The sequence below is a fragment of the Manis javanica genome, chromosome 2 (assembly GCF_040802235.1).
Source record: "Manis javanica isolate MJ-LG chromosome 2, MJ_LKY, whole genome shotgun sequence".
Lineage (NCBI taxonomy): Eukaryota > Metazoa > Chordata > Mammalia > Pholidota > Manidae > Manis > Manis javanica.
Genome location: NC_133157.1, coordinates 134074996 through 134101888, shown reverse-complemented (window position 1 = coordinate 134101888; position 26893 = coordinate 134074996). Strand labels below are relative to the sequence as shown.

The following is a 26893-nucleotide window of genomic DNA, read 5'->3' as shown; positions in this document are numbered from 1 at the left end:
GGGGCCCTTGCTGAGGTCGTATAGGGGTCTTGCCAACAGGGAGAAGTTAGGGATCCACGCTCTAAAATACCCAGCCAGGCCTAGAAAGGAAAGGATTTCTGTCTTGGTTTTGGGAACGGGCAGGTCAGAGAGGAGTCGTTTTCTGTCTAAGGTAATGGACTTTCTTTGTTGAGACAGAAGGAATCCAAGGTAAGTGACAGAAGGGGAAGAGATTTGAGCTTTGACGGGGGATACTCGGTAATCTCTGGAAGCTAGAAGGTTAAGTAGAGACACAGTGTCAAGTTGAGACTGTTCCCACGAGGGACTGCAGAGCAGAAGATCATCTACATATTGTAATAAAGTGGACTCGGGGTGATCATGGTGAAACTGTTTGAGGTCTTGAGCTAGGACTTGTCCAAAAATATGGGGACTATCTCGGAAGCCTTGTGGTAAAACTGTCCAAGTAAGTTGTACAGAATGTCTGGTGTATGGGTCCGTCCAGGTGAAGGCAAAAAAATCTTGGGAGGAGGGGTCTAGAGGGATAGAAAAAAATGTGTCCTTGAGATCTAGGACTGAGAAGTGGGATGCGGAAGCAGGGATCTGCGATAAAAGGGTGTATGGATTTGGAACAAGGGATGGATAGGGACAATGGCTATGTTGATGAGGCGAAGGTCTTGGACAAGGCGGAAAGATCCGTTGTTTTTTTTAACAGCTAATATGGGGGTATTAAATGGGGAGTGGGTCTGAGGTAGTTTTTGTTTAAGAGATCTTGAATGATGGGTTGGAGGCCTATGAGGGCTGAAGTGGTTAGGGGGTATTGGGCCTGACAGATACACTGAGAGGGGTCACATAATTTGATAGAGGCAGGAGGACATAGGGCCATGGAGGGGCTTGTAATGTCCCAAACTTTGGGATTTACAGGGTGTATAAGGGCGGAACCGGAGCTTTCATTGGGTAGAGGGGGGTTGTTGGCTATGAGGGCCATCAGAAAGGGAGTACTGGGGGCTGTGGGATTGGATATAGTTATGGAAACGTGGAGGAGGGAAAGGATGTCCCGTCCTAGTAAAGGGATGGGACACTGGGGCATAACTAGAAAGGAGTGGGAGAAAGTTATGGGACTGTCTAGGATTGTGCATAAAAGGGGGGGGGGGGGTTTAAATGGGAAAATCTGTTTACCTCCTACCCCGACTATAGGAGTAATGGCTGGCGTGGTAGGGCCCCGGTATTCTCGCAAGACTGAGAAGGTGGCTCCTGTATCTAGGAGGAAGGAGATGGGGCGACCGTCTACTGTTAAAGTAACCCTGGGCTCCTGTTTGGTGATGGAAATGGTTGGGCGAGAAGCCCCCGGGCCCCATCAATCTTCTTCTGCCAGCCCCACTACGGTGGGCTTAGGATGGGGGTTGTTCGTCCAGCCTCCCCTTCGGGTGGTTGGGCAATCAGACCCCCAGTGGCCCTTTTTGTGGCATCTGGGGCATGGGGTGGTAGGAGATCTGGGGGAGGGGCACGCCCTTGACAAATGTCCCTCTTTTCCGCACTTGAAACAAGCTCCTGGGGGGGGCTTGTCTGTAGAGGGGCGCCCAGGGTGTGGTTTTATCAGCTGGGCCAACATCTGGAAATTGGCCTGATCAGCTTTTTGTTTACGGCGTTCTTTCTCCTCCTCCCAGTTATGGAAGACTTTAAAGGCCACTGTTAGGATCTCAGTCTGTGGGGTAATGGGGCCCTGTTCTAACTTTTTGAGTTTAGCTTTAATGTCGGGGTAGCTTTGAGCTAGGAAGTATGTCATAAGGACCTGACCTGTCTTCCTTCAGGTGTTTCTGGGTCCAGGCTGGTATACTGTAATAGGGCTTGAGTGAGTCTGTCTAAGAACTCGGAGGGGGTTTTGTCTCTCTTTCGAATCATGTCTTGGAGCTTTTGAAAACTGACTACTTTACGAGCTGCCTTTTTTAGACCTGCTATTAAGCAGGAGGCAAAAATATCTTGAGAGTGGAGACCCACGGCGGTGTTATAATCCCAGTGTGGGTCTTGTTCGGGGACAGCAGTGGGACCAGGGGGACAGGTGGGGTCAGTCCTGTGGGTTTCGGTAGCATGCGTTTGGGCGAAGTCCCAAGCTCGTCTACGCTCCTCAGGGAGGAGAGTATTGGCCAGGAGCATGAAAATGTCATGATGCGTGAGGCTGTAAGACTGGAGGGTCCATTGAAACTCCCTGATGTATGTCGTGGGATCAGTGGAAAAGGAACCTAGGCGTTTCTCTAGTTGGGCTAAATCTCCTAAGGAGAAAGGGACGTGAATGCGCACGATGCCTTCGGATCCTGCTACTTCTCGGAGCGGGGCGATAATTTTGGGAGGCCCTCGGGACCGAGTCTGAGGGGGACTGAAGGGTTCTGGCTCAGTCTGTGCGGGGGAAACAGGTGATGGGGGCAAAGCCGCGATAATTTTGGGAGGCCCTCGGGACCGAATCTGAGGGGGCAAAGATGGACGAGGCTCTTGGAACTTAGTTAGAGGGGGGCTGAAAGGCTCAGGCTCGATTTGCGGGAGGGGGGAAGGTGAGGGGGACGGAGGAGGAGGGGGTGAGGTGCCGGAAGAGATGGTGGAGGAGGGGGAAGGGAGAGGATGGGAGGCTTCTGCGGGGGTGGAGGCGGCGGCGGTGGCGATAGAGGAAGGGGGAGGGGCTGTTGTAGGAGAAGAAGGGGAAGGGAGAGGACGGGAGGCTTCTGCCACGGGGAAAGAGGCAGCGGTGGCGGTGGTAGAGGAAGGGGGAGGGGCTGTTGTAGGAGAAGAAGGGGAAGGGAGAGGACGGGAGGCTTCTGCCGCGGGGAAAGAGGCAGCGGTGGCGGCGGAGGGTGGAGGGGTTGTAGGAGGGGGAGGGGCCGAAGGGGGAAGTCTGTATGGCGGAGGCTCGTCGGCCGGGTCAAAGGTAATTGAAGAGGGACTGGGAGTGTGTGGAGGGGAGGTAGACGGCTTGCAGGCTAGGAGAACTTGGGGCGGGGAGCAGGTGGTGCAGAGGCTGGGATTTTGAGCTAGGAGGCGAAAAGCTTCGATATAGGGAATCTCCTTCCATTTTTTCAGGCGCTGGCAGTAGTTAAAGAGATTGCGCGTGATGTTAGGATCAAGAGTTCCCCCTGCAGGCCATTGGTTGTTATTGTCTAGGGGGTATGTCGGCCAATCTTGGGAGCAATATTTATGGAGAAGTTTTGGTTTTATATCAGGCGTCAGGGAGAGGGTAGCCAGATGCTTAAGCAGGCATTCAAGAGGTGAACTTTCAGGTAGGGATGAGGAGGCTCCCATGGCTAAAGGACAGAGAAGGAGACAAACAGGGGAAGACAAACGGAGATCCTCGGACTGGAGGCAGACCACAAGGAGACAAAGGGCGTCCCCGATGATCCTTGGTGGTCTGCGGAAACTCGTATACGAGTCAGAATTTCTTGGGAAGTGTGGGTCGTCACCCAGACTTCCCTAAGAAGGCAGAGTGCCGGAGTCACGAGGTACCTAGCGCTAGGCGTTTTCGGCAGACCGAACAGGTTTCGGCGGACGGAACAGAAGGAGGAGGAGGCGGGAAAGGGAGCGTTCTCATCCGCAAAGGAGTCACCTCGTTTATGGCTGTTGGGGGGCGGAGGGGGCCTGAGAGTCTGCTGCAGCTGTGAAGGCCTGAGGCAGGGGTTTATGGCTTTTGGAGGAGGGGCCTGAGGGTCTGCTGCAGCCGTGAAGGCCTGAGGCGGGGATTTATGGCTGTCGGGGGAGGGGCCTGAGGGTCCACCGCAGCCGTGAAGGCCTGAGGCGGGGAGCGTTCCCTCCTCGTCCCCGAGCGTCAGGGCCTTGCCAGACGATCACGGTCAATGGCACTGCGATAGCTCGGGGAAGAGTGGCCCACCCCGGGGGGAAAACTTACCTAAAGGCCAGAGAAGAGTGGTGAGTGTGATGAGCCAGCGCCGGAAAAAGAGGACGAGGGCAAGCTGCTGCTGGTGTTGGGGGAAGACGGGGCCCAGTTGGGGTGTCCCGTCTCCCGGGTTTCGGCACCAATGAAAGGAAAGGAGCGACACACAGCAGCAATTCACCGGAGAATTCCGCTTTATTAGGGAAAGGTGCTGGGTTATATAGGAAGGGGCATAGGGTGATTGTGGTGTTACTTCTACGGGGCTGGTGGCTGTTGGCTAGGTGCTGGGATTGGGAGGGGGGCGAGAGGTGATTGGGCTTCAGGTGGTGCCGGCGGGAACCGAGGACCCCGAAAAGAAGCCGGAAGTTTGCCATCTTACTGGTGGGGACCCTTCAGGAACCCCTGGCCTTTGGTGCCTTCCTCTCTCTGGGGCGGCCCGCACTTTCTAGGTGCATATCCTTTTAATCTTTTCCCCAACCTTTCATGGTGCTCCTCCCTCGCTGCCCACACTTTCTAAGTGTGTAACCTTTTGTGGATAAAATGAGAGGTTTTATCTGGGCGCGACACGGTGGCAGGGTTGCAAGGCTGCAGGAGAGCAGACCAGAGGCCCAGAGGACGGCTGTGCAGGATGGCTGTGCAGGCAGAGAGGCCCAGAGGATGGCTGTGTGGGCAGAGAGTCCCAGAGGATGGCTGTGTGGACAGAGGGGCCCAGAGGCAGAGAGTGGCTTGCTGCCTGCAGATTTGCTCTGAGTGAATGGGATTCTAGTGACTGACCTGCCACCTGGAAATAAAGTTGGGTATAACCCTTTCATCCCAAGAACGTTTTGCTGTCAATTTCTTTGGTCACATTGAACCCATAACAAACTTGCCCAGGGCTGAAACCCATTGGCAAGACACCTTTTTTTTTTTTTTGAGAGGGCATCTCTCATATTTATTGATCAAATGGTTGTTAACAACAATAAAATTCTATATAGGGGACTCAATGCACAGTCATTAATCAACTCCAAGCCTATATCTCAACAGTCTCCAATCTTCTGAAGCATAACAAACAAGTTCTTACATAGTGAACAAGGTCTTACATAGTGAATAATTCTTACATGGTGAACAGTGCAAGGGCAGTCATATCACAGAAACTTTGAGTTTTGATCATGCATCATGAACTATAAACAATCAAGTCAGATATGATTATTTGTTTGATTTTTATACTTGATTTATATGTGAATCCCACATTTCTCCCTTATTATTATTATTTTTTTTAATAAAATGCTGAAGTGGTAGGTAGACGCAAATAAAGGTAGAAAACATAATTTAGTGCTGTAAGAGGGCAAATGTAGATGATCAGGTCTGTGCATATAGACTAAGCATTAATCTAAGCTAGACAAGGGCAACAAAACATCCACAGATGTAGATTTCTCTCAAAACAGGGAGGGTGAGGTTCTAAGCCTCCCCTCTGTTGGTCCCCAATTTCTCTCCTGATGGCCCCCGGCAAGACACCTTTTAACTTTAAACTCTCTATTTTCAACCTTTCAAGGGGTGTTCCTCGCTCTAGGGTCACCTGTACTTTCTAGGTGCCTATCCTTTTAATCTTTTCCCAACCTTTCATGGGCACCTCTTCTCTAGGGCAACCCACACTCCCCTTCTCCAAGTGTGCTCCTTTTGCCTTAAATAAACTTCTCACTTAAACGCATTGTCTCTGTGCCTTTCCAGTAGTGTTTTATTACTTTGCTTTGTCATTCTAATCCTCCGAATTCTGGCTTTACCCTTCACTCTGTCCTATCTCAGACAATAAGGAGGGGCTGCTGAGAGCTCAGACCTGGGCTTGCAAATTACCCTCGCCTGGGGGACCGGGAACTGCAGCTTACAGTCATGCTCTTTAGTAACCTGCCTGAAAGTCTCCCTTCTTTACCTATAGAACTTTGCAGAACATAATCTCACTCCATCCAATGCTCTGCAGCCCCCCCAAAGCCTAGGGTGGTAGGGACTCAGTTCCCACACTCTGCAGATCCAAGCAGATGCTGGACGTTAGGTGACCCTGGCTTAAGGAGTTAGCAGGGATCATGCCCCATGCTGAGTAGCTGTTCAATGAACTTCCTTTATTATTCTATTCTGTCACTCCCTAACACTCTTACTTTAATGAATTCCTTCCTCTGTCCTCTGACTTCCCTGCATCTCCGAACCGATCTCTCCCTAACAGGCTGGCTACGGCGACGCACGTTCTGCAGCACTGGCAGCCCTGGGAAGACAAAGCACCATGGCTACTTTCTGGGACTGACTTGCCACACTTTCTATTCAATATTGAGAAGAAAAGCATCAAGAGGTTCTAACAGGAAATTTTCCTACAATCTGTCACATGGAGATAGTAGAAACGTAACCAGGATGTTGACAAGATCCATGCAAAGGAACAGATGGTCCCCTTTCTGGCATTTCAGGGACATTGTAAAATCCTTCCCAAGTACAAGCGTTGTTTATGCTTTCACTGTGCAAACGGAAGGGAGAGTCCCTCCTAATGCTGATATGTTAAGTACTTAAGTATTCTGATGTTCTATGTATATTAAGCATTCAAAAACAACTCCTCACACTTGGCCTCCTTCATTACTTAATGTGATTTTGAAAGAGGTGACAAAGTTCCTGGATCAGCTGGCCTGAGTCCCTGGCCTCTGAGGAGTGGAGGACGGTCTCGGTGGTGCCATACAGGAGCCTTTGAGGTGACACGCAGCTGTTGCCACAGCCACCATGCACACAGCCATCACACAGGAAGCCACATTTCCTATTTTACCGTTGGTCTGCAGGGCCTCCAACACAGAGCTTGGACTGTTTTCAAAGGGTTGGTGCTCGAAAGCCCTCTGCCCAGTTCCCATCCCCTAAGCTGAGGGCCTGTGAAGAGCCTGACCAGGGTCTCCCTCCACAGAGCAGCCAGGCCCAGGCCACTGAAGCTCCTCGGGGGGATCTGGGATGGGCATCAGGAGCTGTGAATGGCTACCCTCCCTCTCCCCGCCACCCTGCTCCTGGCTCCGCGTGGAAGCCAAGCAAAGCCAGCAGGACACAGAGGCCATGTGCAGGAGGCTCCGTGCAGAAGCCGTGCCTGTGTGCTCATGACAGGAACCTAACATGCATAGATTTGTGTACCCTTCTCACAATGCAAGTGCCACCAACTTTCACCCAGAACCCCAGACACAACCACTCACCGCTGCAGTGCACATCTGGACCCCCTCATGCAAAAGCCTGGTTTTTCCAGAAGGCTGCAAAGTTCAGTAAGTCTGCCTGATTCACTTACAATGCACACCAAAGCCCACTGCTTCTGCCCATTCATCAGTGGGTGTGCATCTCCAATGACGGATGCAAACATGAGAGAGCACACCTGCCAACACAGGGCCACTCCCATCACTCCTGTGATCCCCGCCCTCTTCCCAGAAAGTCTCATGTCACAGGCAGGACTCGGAACACCCAGGACACAGAGCACCTGGGACTCGGAGCACCCACAACACAGAGTACACAGAACAGGGAGCACCTAGGATGAGGAGCACCCAGGACACAGAGCACCTGGGACACACAGAGTACACAGAACACAGAGCACCAGGATGAGGAGCACCCAGGATAGGGAGCACCCAGGACAGGGAGCACCCGGGACACAGAGCACCCAGGATGGGGAGCACCCAGGACATGGAACACCCGGGACAGGGAGCACCCGGGGACAGAGATGCAGCAGACTCTGAAAGGGCTCACAGCTCAGTTTCCCACCGGCTGCCCTGCATGCCCTCTGCTATCTCAAGTCCTGGGCCCTGCACCTGTCAAGCCCCAACGTCCTCCCCCCACAACCTCCCCCAAGAAGGTCCTACCACCAGCAGGCCCAGGTAACCTCAACTTGTCTGGTACAAACTACCTCAGGGAAAACCTGGTGCCTCCAGTCCCCCTACCCTTGGCCGGTGCTCAGACCCAGTGCCCCCAGCTGAGCCCATGCTGCCTTCACCAGGAACAGTTACTGTAGTCAGCAGAACACAAAAGCTCCCCAGAGCAAGGCCTTGCGAGTCATTTCAGCCCAACAACCTTGTCACAACACCAGGTCAGGATCAGCTCCGCAACCTCCCAGACCCACCAGGTGCCAGCCGCACCTCCCAGCTGCCCGAGGGTCAGTTTTCTCCCCGACCGGCCACGTTCACCTCTTCTTCAGGGTCCATGTAGCAGCCAGATCATGTCAGACCCCCTTTAAGCCCTTTCAGGCTTAACCTGACTGTAAGACAGAGTCTGAAATCCTACGTGGCCAGGAGCCAACCTCACAACAGCCCCTGGGCCCCACTGCCTGGTTGTCATGATCCAGCCTGGCACTCTGTATGCCAAGGCAGGGTGGCTGCATGGCCAACGACACAGGACAGAAGTGATGGCATGTGGCCCCAAGACCGGGTTCTCCCATGTCCGGGCTCTGGTGGAAGCCAGCTGCCTGACATGAAGGACACGCCAGCAGTCCTAGCCGAGCTCCTCCCAGCAGTCGCGTGAGGTGCTGTCCTGGAAGCCAGGCAGCAGGAACATGCAGCCTGGCCGGCACCTTGAGCCAGAGCCACAGGCACAGCTACCCGGACCCATGACTGTAGAACTGCAAGCATAAAGGTTGGTTTTAGGCCACTAAGCTTTGGGTGACTTGTTACAAAGCATAGATGGTAGGTCACACAGCCACATGCTCACCCAGAGCTGCTCACAGAGTGCTCCACGCCACTGAGTCCTCTCAGCCCTCCCTGGCACCCAATTCCCTGTTCACACAGGATATTTAATAAAGAGAAAATACAATGCAATGAAGTGAAAGTGCAGTGTGCAAAGTGCGTATTACCTGACACAAGCAAGTGTGTGCATGAACTCACTAAATGGCAATTACATTCGGTGCCACGCTACCTAGATGGGGGGTCCCTACCCACCCCCATGGTCCTGCATGCCAGCTGTACCCTTCCTACCACATTCCTGCATGCACCAGTGACTGACAACAGATATATGTTAAACCAAAAGTTTTCTACAGATAAGTCTGATATTTGTTATTAAACATGATTCTGTAACTTTTACAGGGAGCTTATAATTAGACATTTCCCTTGTTTATCCTTTAGTGTTTCTACGCGTTTGGTAGAAGAGTCACCAAAAACATTAGCGGACTCAGGCCAAGAGACTTGAACAACTAACTCTAGAGCTGACAAGATGTAGCTCGAGCTGTGCAGCAAGTGACACTGACTGTGATGTGATCCCCCTTTGTATGCAGGTTAACATAAAAAGACACAAAGGCAGCTCACGTTCTATTTCAACTCCTTGTATTTCTGTAGTACGAGGCCCTTGCCTCCCTTTTCCCAGCCAAGAGCCTAAAAGGATAGCTGGAGAGCATCCAGGCCAGGCTCTCTGTCACAGTAGAGGACAGGGAGAGGAAGGAGACAGAGAGACAGAGAGACAGACACAGAGACAGAGGGATAGAAATAGAAGGACAGAGGGAGAGACACAGAGACAGGGACAGACAGGGAAGAGGGAGGGGGAGGGGTGTCCTGAGGTGCGTGGGTGAAGAGGCACACTCCCTGGTGACAATGAAGGACCAGCGGCCATACATGGCCACAGTGCAGGGAGTGCACCCCAAAGCATGGCCACAGGAGTACAGGATGTGCACCCCAAAGCACAACCACAGTGCAGGACATGAACCCCCCAAGCACGGCCACAGTTCAGGGCATGCATCCCAAAGCACGACCACGGTGCAGGATGTGCACCCCAAAGTATGCCTATGAGGCCCAGGACAATCACCCTAAAATGTGCCACTTTGGCACCTTGATCACTCAGAGCTGAAGGCCTGTAAGAAACAGCAGATGAACGGAGAGGCTTTGTCCAGACTCCCCTCATCTGCCTTGACACAGAGCCTCCAGGGAGCAGGTGTCAGGGCCCCTCCCTGGGGTCTCACCAAGCAGGAAGCCTGACTGCTGTCCCAGGTGGGGCCTAGAAGTGGACCCCACACCAGACAGATGGTCACAAGCTGTCACACCCATCTGTCCTGAGGACCCATCCTCTTCTGTAAAACCACCTACTCTCCCCTGAGAGGCCCCCCTCCCCTTTAGGATGGGGGGTAAGCCTGAATCCAGGCCACCAGGCTCATTGCCCAGGCCTCCCCTGTGTGCATGTGAGATGACATGCAATGCATTTGTTCAAACCACTCAGTGGCTGGAACTAGAAACAGAAGAACTAAACCAGCCCATGAATGCTGATCCCCAAGGGAGAGCAGCCACTGTGAGTTCTGGTACACTGCTGTCAGGCCTGTACTCCACCAGCCCTGAGCCCCAGTCTCCTCGCTAAGCACTCTGTTTCTTCACCTCTGACTCAGGCTGGTTGCAAAGCAAACTTTTCCCTCTGCTGTAAAACTCAATTAACACTTGAAAACCCACAACTTCCCAAATGACCAGCTTATTTATGGAAATATCAATGACCACACAGTACCATCCATGACAAACCACTCTGGCTGGGCAACTCCTTCATCCTGGAAATGCATGACAAGGAGGTGGCTATGCCACTGCACAGAGCCGGCTATTTAACCCGGCAGTGTGCCCATGTGTGTGCATACTTAGGGCTGTAACAAACTCTCCTTCCCAGGTCTCCAGTCTCCACACCCCCTGAATGTTAAGTGAAAAACAAGGTAAGAGGGTTTGTATGAACAGTTTGCAGATTTCTTCCTCAGAACGAATGTATCCCAAACCGTTTTCTCTTGCTTCCACCAGTTTTTCCTATTTTCACCAATAAACAGTCCACTCTGGAATATTCTAGAAACTGAGAAATACACTGGAAGGTTGACTATAGTTATGACAGACCAGAAGCTTTCTACTTCTCAGGGCAGAATTAGCAGTGGAGGAGAAGGAAAACTCCCTTTACCAAACTTAAAAAGCACAGGTGCTTGGAAAGAATAGATGTGGCTGGAGCCCCCAAGGCTGCCTGGGCACCTCCTACCACTGTTCCTCCAGGGCTACTCCGCAGGTGGCCCTGCTCACGCCTACAGTCACCAAGTCTGCTCTGGGCTTTCCTTCTCCCCATCCAGGTGAGTATGACATACTCAAGACTAGAAGCTGCACCTACTTTCCTATCTGTTCCTTAGTGAGAATAATAAACACTTTCAATCTGTACTCAACTCTAAAAAACCCTCCTGCCAATAGTAGCATATTGCACCCACCATGAAATAAAAGTAACAGAATTTACAAAACTGGTTCAGGTCAGTCTCCAAGATAAAGTGACAGTACAAGGAAATTAAAACTGACCTTCTCAGAATTAAGTCAAGGGTCAGCCTTTCCATGCCTGTACAGACCACTAGCCAGAAACACTTCCTACATTTTTAAATGGTGGGAAGAATCAAAAGAATAATATTTTGTGATACTAAAGTCATATGAAATTCAAACCTCGCTGTATAAATGGAGTTCACAGGAACAGGCCGCCCCTTCACTCAGGGCCCATGTTCCCTCTGCTGTGGCAGAGCTAAGTAATGGTGACAAATCCCAAGGGCCTCGCTGTTTCCCAGGGAGGCCTGGCATCCTAGGAGTGAGGTGCTTTATCATCTGTCAAAGCAAAACAAGAGAAAAGTGGACTCAAACGCCCCACTTTTAAGCAGCAGCGTGTGGAGGGCAAAGCACTGCATCCGTGGTGCAGAGACTGGCTGTGCTGAGGGGTGTGGCGTGTGCCATGTGCAAGGCTAGTGTTCTCCAGAGCACCTCCAACTCATAGGAAAGACACAAAAATTAGGAAACTTAAAACCTAACATTCCACCACAGCAGCATTTCAGAACAACGGAACCAGCCCTGCAGGGCCTCTAAAGCACATATGTGTCAGCCAGGGTGAACTTTGCCATGAGTGGCTTGTATCTGACAGCAGGTGACAGTGTCCAGAGGAAATAAGCCTCTGGGTGAGAACTTGGAGCCAGGACACCAACATCCATAGTCAATTAGGAAGCAAAGCAAATTACGTGGGTTCCCTGGCTCCTGACAGCTGACCGCAGCACATGGTTTCTTTATTCATCAGGGGGTCAGTGCTGAGCTTGGAGTGAAGACTCAGCCTCTGAGTAGTCTGGGCGGACCCACCGCTGAGGAGAACATTTCAAAGCTGGCCAGAGGGCAGTAACCTGAGTTTCCGCCAGCCCTGCAGGCTGCCCTGCTGATAGAGCCCCTGCAAAGGGAGGAACAGCAGGAAATTAACCCCTCTCTGCCTCTTATTCAAAGTGCTTCCTAAACCAGCGGAATGTTGCTGGCAAGATTATCTTTAGCTTGGCTTACAGGCCTCCAGCATGGGTGTGATACCGAGAAAAGAGGTTGTGGTCCAGGCTCAGAGCTCGGTCTGGGGCCAGCTTTACCCCATGGGGTGTCCTGGGGCCATGGAGGACCGAGGATGAGGAGCCCAGAGTGATAGCCCTGTGGTAAGCCAGTGTGGTGGGAGGGCAACTGTGGGTCATCACAACCTCAGGCCACCCAGAGCCTTCCAGGAGAGGGAGGGGACGCATGGGCACAAGCTAACAGCCTGCCTGCCGCCTGAAGGGTGGCAGTCCTGGCCGTGGGAACCACCCAAACAACATCGAAATTCACATGGCAGACAGCAAAGGGCAGGGCCTTCTAGCTGTTTTCAGAATCCTAAGCATCAGAATAGCAGTCCACTCTGATATCAGAGTTCAAGTCCTAACTGATGAGGAAAGCACATTTCCTTAACACATCTCACAGATCCAGTGGGAGCAGGGAGATAAGCCAATCATACAGGATCCATGGACAGAACAAAGAAATCATGCCCAGCACTGTGCATTTAGGGAAAAGATGAGGCTCCTCTCTGATCCAGACAGAGGGTCTGTGGAAGGTTCCTGCAATGTCTCACGGCTGTGCTCTGGAGAAGTGGCAACGCAGTGACAACAAGGTGCATTCCACACTTGCCTGGGCCTGGCAGCTGGGCATTCATAGCTGTGTGAGAGGGAAGAGGGGTCCTGGAGGAGACTGTAAAGCTTCAGCCCCAGGTGAATGCTTCCTGGCTGAAGCAATAAAGCAGGACCTCCAGCTCCTGCTGTAGCTAAAGACCAAACTTGTAATATGCAGTCATGGTCTGCAAAAGGCCCCTGAGGGCAGTCCCATGAGCCAGAAGTGATTTTCACATTTTTTTAAGGGTTTAAAAACAGAAAAAAACAGAAGAACATGCAACAGTGACCTATGTGGCTGGCAAAATGCAAACACATGCTCTCTAGCCCTTCACAGGAAGCTTGCCAGCCCAGCTACAGCCCGTGTTTCTACAAAACAAAGTCACCAATGCTTTCATGCTAATGCGCCCAACTATCTGGCTGGAGAAGATGCTGCTGAGTCCCTCACTGGAGACATACCGCCAAGAACTTGAAGCAGATTTGGTTTTTGTGAAAGCCCAAACAAGGGAGGCAATTCAGCAAGAAGTCATATGATTGGGGCCACATGACAATGAGTGTGAGCAACAGGCTCACTGGCACTGTTCTGTGACAATAAACCAACTCATGAGTCTAATGCAAAACATCAACCCGAAGCACACTGTGGCCTCTCCCAGCAATGAGCTAACAAAACAGACCCATCTGAATGCCTGGCACATTTATCTGGGCATCGTTGTAAAGGGAACAGACTTGTCAGCTGAGGTTTTAAGAGACTAAGCCATCATCCCGGAAACTGGTGGTTGACATGGAGGCCACCCTCCACCTGGGACAGGCCAGTGGGAAGCCGTGTCAAGAGGTGTCTGGAGGTCTTGTTCCAGACACAGGGCTTAGGAAGAGAGATGACAGAGACAGAAAGGTACCCCTGGCTGACTAGCATGCTTACGACAGCACCGTCTCGACGGTGGACATTTTGGAGCAATAGGCTTCCCTCCACATCTTCAGTTCCTGCATCTTAGTCAAGTTGGCAGCCAGAAATCCTGCTTTTTCTGGCATCCAGACCCTCTCTGCATTGCCTCTACCTTAACTTATATTTTTGAACCTGATCAGCTCATCCCTGAATGATTTCAATAGCCTCTGGGCTCAACTGACTGGGCACACCACAGACCTGGGAAGACCTGGCACCACTGTGAGTCCAGCCCTGGCTACCCGGTGAGTGCAGGCTGCTTCCCCGCTGCACAGCCCTGCCCTGGTCCAGCCAGCTGTGCCACAAATAGCTGCTGCTAATGGACTAGCGAGGTGCCACGAGGGGGAAAGAACTGTTCTCCCCTCATTCCATCTTGACAAATCCCTACTGTGTGTTCACTAGGCCCCATGGCAGTTGAGGAGACTGAGCTTTGGAGGGAAGTGCCCCATCCATAGTGACCCTTGGGAAAGCCCAGAGAAGGCCCTTCTGACACCAAGGCCTGCCCGGGCTACTGCCCCATGTCTGTGCGTTCTGAGCCAACGCTCCAACCATCCCAAACAAGCTGACTTCCCGTTTCCCTCCCTTCTCTGCATCCCACAGCCACACACCGAGCGTCCCCTGAATCAGCCAGCTGCATCCCCACAAGGCCCCTCTAAAACTCAGCACATGGATGCTCAGATACTCCGGTGCAGCGCCATCCAGCTGCCGGGACTGGCTCCACTGCTCCACACCTGCCCAAGACACTGCCACGCACAAGCTCAGCAACCTATTAATTGTTGAAGTAAAATCAGCAAAATATTCCCATTCACAGAAAATGATCACAAGGGATTTGGTAGTAACAAAAAATGGCTTCATTAGTCATTTAAAATTAGATTTATTGCATTGTAATAAAAACATACTATCCCTGATTTAGCTTCATTTGGTAAGAGACTGTTAACTTTTTCACTACAAAGCATCTGTCAAAACTCCAGCTCACAGAGGCCTCACACCCCAGCCTAGAGCTGCCATGTGGGTGCAACAGCTCCACAAAACAGCAGGATTTACTCCACCAGCAACTCAAGAACCAGAAGCCAGCTGGTCACTCTGTAAAGCAACACGGACACATCGCCAATCCTGTGTTCCCACAGAGGAGACTCAGCCGAGCTGTGGAAAGTCAGCAGATGAGAAGAATCCACAAGGGGCAGGGCTCTTTTTTCCAATCGGACACCACAAATGCCAAGCACTCACACGAGAGTCTGTTTCATGGAGCTCGGCCCACATGGTACACCCAACAGCCACTAAGCAAAGGGACCCCCGCATGCCAGCCTGCACCCCACACCACCTCATCTGGCAGGGCAGGCTCTCCAGTGGCCAATCACGCCCCATGAAGTCACTCACTCTCCCTTCCCACCCCTCCTTTCGGTTTTTTGCCTTTCCGCCTCAAGGAGTCTAGGGACATTTTTCAGCAGGCAGAAAAACTTGACACTTTTCTTATACCAAGTCATGTTATAACGCATTTCACTGGCTAGAGAGTCAGTGCAAAGTTCAAATGAGTACTCACAGCAATAAAGAAAATCATTCCTTTCATCAAGACTATTCCTCTATATTTACATATAAATGTCTAAAACTTAAGCTAATGGAATGTTCATTTTACATAAAGTTTCTGCAAAATCCTAGCACATATTTAGCAAGATAAACTCTATTGTTACCTTCCCACAACTAAATAACCAAGAATAAATAGGGATCTGAATAAATATGGTTTGTTAAAAATAACTACTCGGTTGTTTATGTACATGTAAATTCAAAGGAGAAGACTCAGTAGGGCATACTTTGGAAAACAATGTTTCAAATCATGTTAACAGTGAAATGGAAAACAACTCCTCAGGTGACAGCCCCATACGGCACATGACGAACCAAACTCAAGCTGGTTCCCTGAGAAAAAAAGGCCATCTATAATCTGGGGGAGGACAGCTGACGTTTGTTTCACCTTCTTGGTGGAAATGCAACACATATTCAAGACACGTTAATTTTAAAAAATCTGCCCCGACACAAACATTACCAAGCTCTTACTATCACACGTACAAAACCTGGAGAGACCACAGCAGCTTTCACGCAGGCTCTTGAAATCACACGCATGGTCTGTGTGAAGCCAGCTACCTTGAAGCTGCTGCGACACCAGGGGTCCAGCCTCTCTCAGTTCAGTGCTTTGTACATGCAAAGTCTGCTACTGAAACTTATTTGGCTTAATATGATTTCATTTAGGGAGCCAAGATGGCGGCGTGAGTAGGGCAGCGGAAATCTCCTCCCAAAACCATATGTATTTTTGAAAATACAACAAATGCAACTATTCCTAAATGAGAGACCAGAAGATTCAGGACAACAGCCAAGCTACATCTACACCTGCGAGAACCAAGCACCTCACGAAGGGGTTAAGATACAAGCTGCGGCCCGGCAGGACCCGAGCACCACCCCTACCCCAGCTCCCCAGCGGGAGGAGAGGAGTCGGGGCGGGGAGGGAGAGGGAGCCCAGGACTGCTAAATACCCAGTCCTACTCATCCGCACCAGAAGCATAGACACACAGTGCGTGGTGTGCTGGATACTAGGGAAACAGAACAGTAAAACCTGCGAGTGGGTCCCCGCAGCCGGCGTCCCTGAGACAAAAGAAAAGCGAGTGCTTTTTGAAAGTCTTAAAGGGACAGGAGCCTCACAGCTGGATGGAAGTGTCCCAGCACTCAGCCCAGCAGCTGGGAATTCCGGGGAACTCCGGGCACCCTAATCCTCTGGGCAGCAGCACCACTCTGAGGCCCCTTACGGCGATAAACAGCCTCCCACCAATTCCCCCTGCGGCGCAGCCCCACCACAGCAGAGTAGCAGATTGAGACTAGCCACGCCCACAGCAGTGGCGCAGAGCTTCCTACACAGCGGCCCGGGCAAGAATCTGCGCACACCTGCCCAGCACAAGCTACCAGGGGTTGCTGTTCTCCCAGGTGAGGAAGGAGAGGAGCAAGCGGGAAGGGACTTTGTTCTCCCAGCTGACGCACGTACCAACTGCCCACAACTACCTCTATCACCATGAAAAGGCAGAAGAATTTGATCCAGGCCAGAATCACACAGACATCCTCCCCTGACAGGGAACCTGGGGAGATAGACTTAACGAATCTTCCTGAAAAAGAATTCAAAATAAAGGTCATAACCATGCTGATGGAGCTGCAGAGAAATATGCAAGAGCTAAGGAGGGAGAATACAGAAATAAAACAATCTCTGGAAGGACTTCAAAGCAGAATGGACAAGATGCAAGAGACCATTAATGGACTAGACAACAGAGAAGAGGAATGCAGAGAAGCTGATGCAGAGAGAGATAAAAGGATCTCCAGGAATGAAAGAATATTAAGAGAACTGTGTGACCAATCCAAAAGGAACAATATCTGCATTATCGGGGTACCAGAAGAAGAAGAAGAGAGAAAAAAGGATAGAAAGTGTCTTCGAAGAAATAATTGCTGAAAACTTCCCCAAACTGGGGGAGGAAATAATCGCTCAAACCACAGAAGTACACAGACCTTCCAACAGAAGGGACCCAAGGAAGACAACACCAAGACACATAATTAAAAATGGCAAAGATCAAGGACAAGGACAGAGTATTAAAGGCAGCCAGAGAGAGAAAAAAGGTCACCTACAAAGAAAAATCCATCAGGCTTTCATCAGACTTCTCAACAGAAACCTTACAGGCCAGAAGAGAATGGCATGATATCTTTAATGTACTCAAACAGAAGGGCCTTGAACCAAGAATACTGTATCCAGCACAATTATCATTGAAATATGAAGGAGGGATTAAACAATTCCCAGACAAGCAAAAGTTGAGGGAATTTGTCTCCCACAAACCACCTCTACAGGGTATTTTAGAGGGTCTGCTCTAGATGGAAGCACTCATAAGGCCAAACAGATGTCACCAGAGAAAATAAAATCACAGCAAACAAAGCAGAACAATCAAATACTAACTAAAGGCAAAAAATAAAATCAACTACCCACAAAAGCAGTAAAAGGAAACACAAAAGAGCACAGAATAAAACACCTAACATAAAGAATGGGAGAGGAGGAATACGAAGGGAAAGAAATAACGAATCATCATCAGACTGTGTTTATAATAGCTCAATAAGCAAGTTAAGTTAGACAGTAAGAAAGTAAAGAAGCTAACCTTGAACCTTTGGTAACCACGAATCTAAAGCGTGCAATGGCAATAAGTACATATCTTTCAATAATCACCTTAAATGTAAATGGACTGAATCCACCAATCAAAAGACACAGAGTAATAGAATGGATAAAAAAGCAAGACCCATCTATATGCTGCTTACAAGAAACTCACCTCAAACCCAAAGACATGCACAGACTAAAAGGCAAGGGATGGAAAAAGATATTTCATGCAAACAACAGGGAGAAAAAAGCAGGTGTTGCAGTACGAGTATCAGACAAAATAGACTTCACAACAAAGAAAGTCACAAGAGATAAAGAAGGACATTACATAATGATAAAGGGGTCAGTCCAACAAGAGGATATAACCATTATAAATACATATGCACCCAATACAGGAGCACCAGCATATGTGAAACAAATACTAACAGAATTAAAGGAGGAAATAGAATGCAGTGCATTCATCCTAGGAGACTTCAACACACCACTCACTTCAAAGGACAGATCCACCAGACAGAAAATAAGTAAGGACACAGAGGCACTGAACAACACACTAGAACAGATGGACCTAATAGATATCTATAGAACTCTACATCCAAAAGCAACAGGATACACATTCTTCTCAAGTGCACATGGAACATTCTCCAGAATAGATCACATACTAGGCCACAAAAAGAGCCCCAGTAAATTAAAAAAGATTGAAATGCTACCAACCAACTTCTCAGATCACAAAGGTATAAAACTAGAAATAAACTGTACAAAAAAATATGATTTCATTTGCCACAGGAGAGACTTATTTAACTCAACATGCCAACTCTCTTTTCACAGCATGGTGGGAATGGCTTCCACAGACGGAAAAGGAGGGAGGGCCAGGACAGACCTGGTTTGACGCAGCCGCTCAGAACTGATGGTACCCATCCGCTCGCAAGCCCTGGCTGAACAATGCGAGGACCCAGTGAGGATACCCAGAGACAAATAAGGGGGCTCACTCCACCCAATGTGTCATGCTCTCAACTTCTCTTGTAAAGAACTCCAGAGCAGGGCACTGACCTGAAACTCAGAGGATGAAGTTTATCATGCATACAGTTCATTAGTTACACATAAAACATCAATTAACAGGAACCTTTGTGATTGCTTTGTAAAAAACTTCTCGTTTGAGGGTCACACATTATTAGTGGATGTTTTCAAGTACCAGCAATAACTAGCAAAAACTTCTTTTGGTGGCCACGCAGCCTTGTTTAAAAGAAGGGAATGTAAGTTTTATGGTATGTGTCCTTTACCACAAGGAATGGAAAGGACAGAGGGGCCCAGCAGAGACTGTGCTCAGACCCTCCAGGCCCATCTCTCCAGCATCTAAACACTGGGTGCTTTAAGGGGTCCAGATCCTAGAGCACCAAGGGCCTCAGAAGGCCAATGCTTGTCCCTGTGCGGTCCCTGTGCCAGCACACCCCGCTCATCAGAGGCAAGACAACGGCCCTGAAACCCAGGCAGGGTGGGGTCTGCACGTGCACAGCACACCACCTGCAGGAAAGCCAATCCGCAGCAGGGTACAAAGAGTGGTTGTCTCACTGGGCAAGGGTGTACTTGTCCTCTGTACCCAGAAGCCCTGCCACAAGAGGCAATGCCTTCTCCAGGCTTGGGGAGGCACCTGGTGGGTGCCATCCAGCCTGACCGCAGATGCCGCGCTGCCACCAGCAGGCTCTCCACCCTACATCAGTTCAGGGATAGAAATGTACCAACTCCCAGGGCCATTTTCAGAAACATGTGACAGTGAAGTACCACCTTCTCTGAGCCATCCCTCCCCGCCCAGTGAGCACTGAGCCAGCACTTCACAAGCCGGCATTAGATCCAGTGACTCTGGTCTCCATGGCGTCAAGCATGCCCCTTCCCACTCAGACGCCTTTTCAGGAAGCAGGATGTACTCACTGGCTGACATAGGGCTGTGACGACTTAAGAATCACATGTGTCTGATACAAAAGTCATTCAGACTGTTAAACTGCTGTGTACACTTGTATTGGCCAGGATTTCCCAAACCACATAGCTCTTTCCCAAAGCACCAGCTGGCAGCACTCCACACGTGTCATAACCAACAAACACGTGTGGAACAGCTCCACTCTAGCCCTGGCATATGCCCCACAGTGAAAGTAGCTTTCATTCCTAATTATGAGCATCAGCCATGACAATATTGTAAACACTGATCCTCCACAGACTAAGTCACATTTTAGTATTAACTGTATTTAACCACAATTGACCTCTGACAGTTGTTTATCCATGTGTATAAATATGAAGCATGGCTGTGACTGTCCACCCCCTTCACCCCCTCGAAGCCTATTTCTCGTCCGCAGATTCTCATACGGCTCATAAGGCTGCTCTGTGGATTATTTCAGCCCGAACGTAAGTCACTCAGCACCAGACTCAGCCTACAGTAAAGAACTAGATTAATCCTTACTTCTGTCACTTTTCTTATCCCCAGTTAATCAAACCAGATGTTATTATTGAGGCTAAATAACAAATACATTAGAGTCAAGATTGACCTCCAGTTAATGTCCACTTTCCATTTAATTAGTTAAAACATTAACTGGTATTTGACCTATATATTTTTTGTTCATTAGGAACTTATATATGTATCTGATAGTGCTCAAAATGTTTAGATTTGAACCAATCACCCTGCATCTGAAATGTACCTATCAGCAAAAGATAAAATGCTTACATTTCATAAATAAGCAAATTTCAGTAAGCATACACCCTGAGGTATTTAATAATTCTCTGACAATGTAAAATTGAACCATCTTTTGACAGTATTACATGCCTATCAAGAAGAGCCCCCAGTTAAACGAATAAATCACTAGGTTTAGAACACATAAATGTTGTTTATCCCTAATTCACCAGTGATTAGCAATGATTTCTTTTTTAAGGTAGAAAAAGAAAAGCATCAGGATTTAAAGTAGGAATGAATAAAGGCCATCGCAAATCGGAAGAGGTCATCACATCCACGCCAGCTGCGTTCTCTGCCCACAGCCATCTGTGCACCTGTGCTGCACATACATGGTCCCACTGGCCGTGACTATGTGTTTTCTGGGTGTGCTGGGAGCTTCCAGAATTAAAGAACTGTGGATTCATCTTCGTATCCTGGATAGCTGACACCATGCTTGGCACATGGTAAGAACTCAGTGAACGTTGTAAAGAAATAAATGGCCAAAAGAAGGGTGTGTTGCCCTGTCATCAGCCAGGAGTTTACTTTAGTCTGACCATAGGATAAGACCTCCTTTGTGTGGCAAGTTAAATAACCAGAATTACAAATTAAGGAGTGTGTGAACACACATGAGAAATTTACAGTGGTGTAGTAAGGTGAACTTGGTTGATATTAAATCCAAAGTATTTTTTTAACTTTTGAAGAAAGCACTCAAAGAGCATCTTTTTAAAAGTTGCAAACAACTTGTTTCTCCAAAACTTGAACCTGAAGTTCACCTGAGACAACCTTTCCTTTTGTTCCAAAAAACCCAGAATGTTCTAGCAATTGTTCACCAAAAGCGAAAGTCCCAAAGAAACGGCAAACTGAAATTACTGATTTAAAATTCCAGAATTACAAGTAATCTAAGATTTGAGGCATTTTACTCTCAAATCCAAAATTTGGACAAGTTTTGCACAAAGATCAAATTTTTACTTAAAACTTAAAACGCTTTATTTTTATTTCTTACTGAAACGCACTCTACGCTTCTCTCATCTTAAATGTCCTTCTTCTTATCCTTCCAAATAATACCTAAATGAGCTTGTGTGTCATTTCCAATTTTAAGGAGTGATACTGCGTTTATTTTTAACTGTCCATATTATCAAAATCAGAGGGATTCTGCTACATAGTGATAATACACCACAGTCCTAGACAAAGATAAGCTGCAGGACTATGAACACACATTTACCAATGGTAGCAACTCCTAATTTATGGAGTTAAGTGGTAACAAACAAAGGTTCTGATAAGGAAGTAAAGGAAAACAAGACAGCAGACATAATGCTAGTTTTACTTTAAATCTCCTTTCTTTCCACGAGTCACCTTGTCACTATTAAATCTCAGTTTTCTCATCCTGGGACAAAACTGATTTCAAAGGGCTGTTAGGATGATTAAGTGAACACACACATCACAGAGATGAATGTTTCCTGCATAACAGCAAAGGTCTAAGCTTCATGTACCATGTAGGAAAGAACCACTTCTCCCACCTAGATTCTCCCCATGCTGGAACTGAATTCCTGGGCACAGACACATATATCCACATGGCACATATTTGTACAGTATATAGACATACTTGGTGTATACAGTACCCACAAATACATATATATAGCACATACACATATGATGTATATGGGTCTGTATAGTATACACACATATGTCCATACAGTGTATATTTAGCACCCATATATACATGTGCAATGTTTATACAGTGTATTCACATTTATAGGATATATACATAATGTTCATACATATTTACACACAGTGTTTGTGTATATAAGGTATGTAGATATGAATTCATGTAGTATGTATGTATATAAGTCCATATGGTATGTATATATGTAATATATACACTTGTACTATTTGTACATACAGCATATATAATACAGTATACATATTATAACATATATAGTGTATGTACAGGGAATGTGCATACATATACATATCACACACAAAATATATGCATGATATATATACACACAATGTACATACATACAGTAAATGTGTAATGTACAGGTATAGTGCGTATGCACACAATGTACACATAGACATATATACACACACATAGAATGCATACATATACTTACAACATGCATATGGTATACACCCATATGGCACCTATACATATAAATACATGTGGTGCATATACACATATACACAGTGTATAGGTTCATATAATATATACACATGCATATACACACATGTGCCATATATGGTATATATGCATACAATGTAATGTAGACAACTACATCTGTACTATACATATGGTAAATAAGCATACATACAATGTATACACATAGTTTACATGTGGTATATATGCACATACAAAGGAGACAGTGTACACACATTTACAATGTACATACAGTATATATGCAGACAATGTACACATATTTGGCATACATACACACATATATATATAATGTACATATGGTATACATGCATCCACAATATGCAAATATACATGTGTACATATGCACATTTACAATGTACACACAGCATATATGCAGATAGTATACACACATATAGTGTACATACACATGTACAGTGTGCTTACTGTATATATTCATGCATATAATGTACACATATAATGAGCATACACACGCATATAATGTACATCTGGCATATATGCACACTTGTGCACATACACACCTGTACATGCACAGAGACCCTGAAAGGGCCATGCAGAACACTTCCCCATACCACTCTGCCAAAGTACTGCCAGTTATACATAAGTGATTTGTTTTTGCAAACTAGAACTCATCATTAAACAATTATAATTTTAATGAATACAGCTAGTGACAAATACCATGAAAAATATAAGGCCACCTTCTCTTAGAGGTCTGGCCTGACAATAAAGATTGGTTGTTTCCCAGTGTGTGTATATAACAGGCCAATTAACAATAGTTTTCTTTTAAAAAATTAGAAACATATCCTCAGTATTTTGGCCTGTGGAACAAAAAGCCTCTTAAAGTTCCTAGTGAACTTTCTGGTTCAGATTCTCATCTGAAATTATTCTTAATCTTCTGCTGAAATAGATGATGTCCCAGGAAGACCCTTTGAATCGGCCACCAGCAGCCACATGTACAGACCACAGTCCAGTCACCAACCAATATAACCTTTCTGACAAGATCTGGGCTATTCTATTTACAGTTTCTTTTTTCTTGAATTAAGCTGGAAAAAATAGCCTATGTGTTTACATTCTTAAAAAATTTTTTTAAGTTCTAAATGAAAGACTGCTGCATGTCAACAGTATGCACATCAATACAAATTTCACTACAAATCAATGCACAAACAACTTGAATGCACAAAGTCTTCTCCAAACAAAAACAAGTTTCTGGGAATGCAGAACTCAAGGAAATTTACCTACAGAAAACCAAACTGTTACATCAAACCAACTGTACATCAAAGCTGCCAGTCAAAAATGGACTTGGAAATTTTTTTTTAAGATTTTTTTCTCCGCAATGCTTAGATGCCTAGGGAGAAAATCAAGAATGAAAATACCAGGATCCAGAAGATTTATACAAAATGATTTCAATGTCTTCCTGATGAACTTAAATAAAACTGTATCCTTTAAGCAGCAGGCGGTTTTGTGAAATGGAATTAATAACCAAGAGGCAGTAGGGGATGAACAGTGAGGTTGTGTGCAGGATGCAAGCAAGCTGGCAGGGACACCATGCTTCTTACACTCTGGGTCGTTGTTCCCCCCCAGGCCCCTTGACACTGCAGGAGAGGAGACCCCCTGCACAGAAGCCCCCAGTTGCCCACCTACACCATCTAATCCTCACCCATATAGCTCCCAAGTGCAGCCTGGGCCTGAAACCTAACGTCTCAGCACATCCTGGGTTACAGGAGAAGCTCCTGGGAAGCAGCCCAGACTCAATTATCTGAGGAGATACACACAAGCCCAACATACCATGACCCACATGAGACATTAACTGTTACCTGCCTGCTTGGAAGGAAATCTGAGGCCACATTCTCTACCTTGGTAATTCTTTTTGGACCTGATCCAGTTCAAATAAATATAGAAAGTCCCCTTTTAAAAACCTATAGTGCTTCACCACAAAAAAAAGTAGGAAACCTGGGGGCTATGGGGTGGGGAGAAAACCAATGTTATATAATTTGTATAGGAAGAACAACAATTTGGATTGGGGACTCCCATCCATGTGACATACACCTGGTCCCCGGGATCACCAACTAGGCCACTGTTTCCTACCCGTTCTTGCTTTTAATAAGATGGAACCAGACATCAGGATGAGCTATGAAAAAGCCTTTTTAGGTTCTCAGAATTTCCAGTGATCAAGAAGAAATAATTATATGTGTAAGTTTCTATAATTTAGTTGCAAAGCAATGGAAGTTTCCACTTTCAAATGAGAAAAATGAGAAAACTTCTGATGTAAAATCACAACTATCATCTTTAGAAGGTGTGATTTTTCCTTGTAAACAAAACAATGTCAGATAAGGCCATTTTGCTACATATAATAAAAGGCACTTACAACGTTTTGTCAGTCGCCACAGTATTTTCATAGACACCACCATGTGGGCAGTTTGTAGATTTATAAAATCTGGTAGATTTACAAAACTGTGTGACCACTTTACTCCCCCACAAAATGTAGCATACACAGAAAGGGATGATCACATTGTCTCAAAAGGGCCACTGAGCAGTGTGAGACAACAGGAGTACCACTGCACTACGGGTGTGTCTGCAGACACCTACATACTGTGTCTGAGAAGACAGATACGTGCAAAAGGAACATTTTCTCTGGAAAGCTACCTCACTTTCCTAGAGGATGCTTTACATACCTGGCTTCCCCCAGTGATGCAAGTAACACCACGGGGCTTGCTAGGAACCTGGGGAATGAGAGGTGGAGAAGGGGTGTGCACTGTGCCAGAGCCCTGAAAATCTGCGTACCTTCCAGGCCAGTAATTATACTCTCATTTTCATCATGAAGGAATCATCTACAGTATAGGAAAAAAGCATACTTTATTACATGCTGTTAATGGCAGTGTTGAGAACTACGTTGCTTTGTAACAGCAGAGCTGGGACAACTGGCTGCCCAGAAACCACATCTAAGACCTTCAGGACAAAGAACTATGTACTCTTCAAAAATAAGCATCAGAGGAAGGCAGGAACCTCAGAGGAAATTACTTAATATTTATATTAAGTAAAATGGATGACTTAATAACTTTTTTAACAGGTCATCAAGTCTCTGAAATGCAATCAAGTGTGTTAAAGTCAGGTACCGAGGGTTACCCTTTGATCTCAACATCTGAACCAGCACAGTCACTGCCGAGGCATAGTGCTCAGAGTACACAGGGCATGGAAGGCTCACTTAAAGGGCATCTATTTGGGAATAAGAAAGGAAAAGTTTACACGGAGTGAATCATTGTTTAGGACCTCCATAGAAGATAAAAGACAATTAATTATTCCACAGAAGGACTCTTTACCAAAGCTTTACAGTGAGATCCCTTAAAAATAGCCAATTTCCCTAAGTGATTTTTTAAGTCTCCGATATCCACACAAACACAATGTCCTAAGAAGTCAGGAAAGCTCAGCTGTGCATGCACGGGGCAGACACACAGGTGGACACCCAGCACATTAGCTGCTTGGCACTTGCTCTTGGACACATTTATTCCTGTCTCCAAACCTCATCTTCCATGTGAGTAAAATGCAGGTAACACTGCCTAATTCATCACTTCCGCTCAAGATGGCTATAATATATGCAAAAGATTAGCTCATGGTAAGTTTCATTAAATGGAAGTAATTTCTATTACTATCAGGATTATAACTAAGAAAAAATCATCTGGTAAACAAATATTAAATGCACAATATGAAGGTTAGAAGAGCAGATTCTATCCAATTACCATCCAGATTTTAAAAACCACTGAAAAATGCAGAGCGAAGAGAAACCCTGAGGGGCCCACAGGATAACCACAGCCAGATGCTCCTTCCCAAAAACCACGGACAGCTTATCGATTTCACCCATGGAGACACGGATGCAAGCTGTGTATGAGAGGACTGGGGCCAGGTTTGCCCTGCCTTACCTGTGACCTCGCTGTGACCACTAGCTCTGGATCTGTGTCCGCCCTGAAGAGCTGGGTTCTGCAGGGATGGCCCAGGTCCCAGCCTGACTCCATGGCCTTTTCTACACACTGGAGTCCATGGAGCCAAACCCTGATTTTCAATCCCCTTTTAACCACACATGTAGCAACAACAGAAAAGTCAAATATTTAGATAGGAAAAGCTTTAGAAACATGTCTGAACCCTGCCTTATTCCTCAGGCATTTTACTCTGAAAACAATAGGAAAGTTATGGTAACCTTTAAAACAACAGTAACTAC

At 47.2% G+C, this 26893-nt stretch overlaps 1 protein-coding gene across 4 annotated transcripts in view; it reads right to left on the bottom strand.

Annotated features, from left to right (window-relative positions):
• The window catches only part of DIP2C (disco interacting protein 2 homolog C), a 331886-nt gene that overhangs the window by 223792 nt on the left and 81201 nt on the right, over window positions 1-26893 (bottom strand). The gene's annotated exons all lie outside the window — the stretch shown is intronic.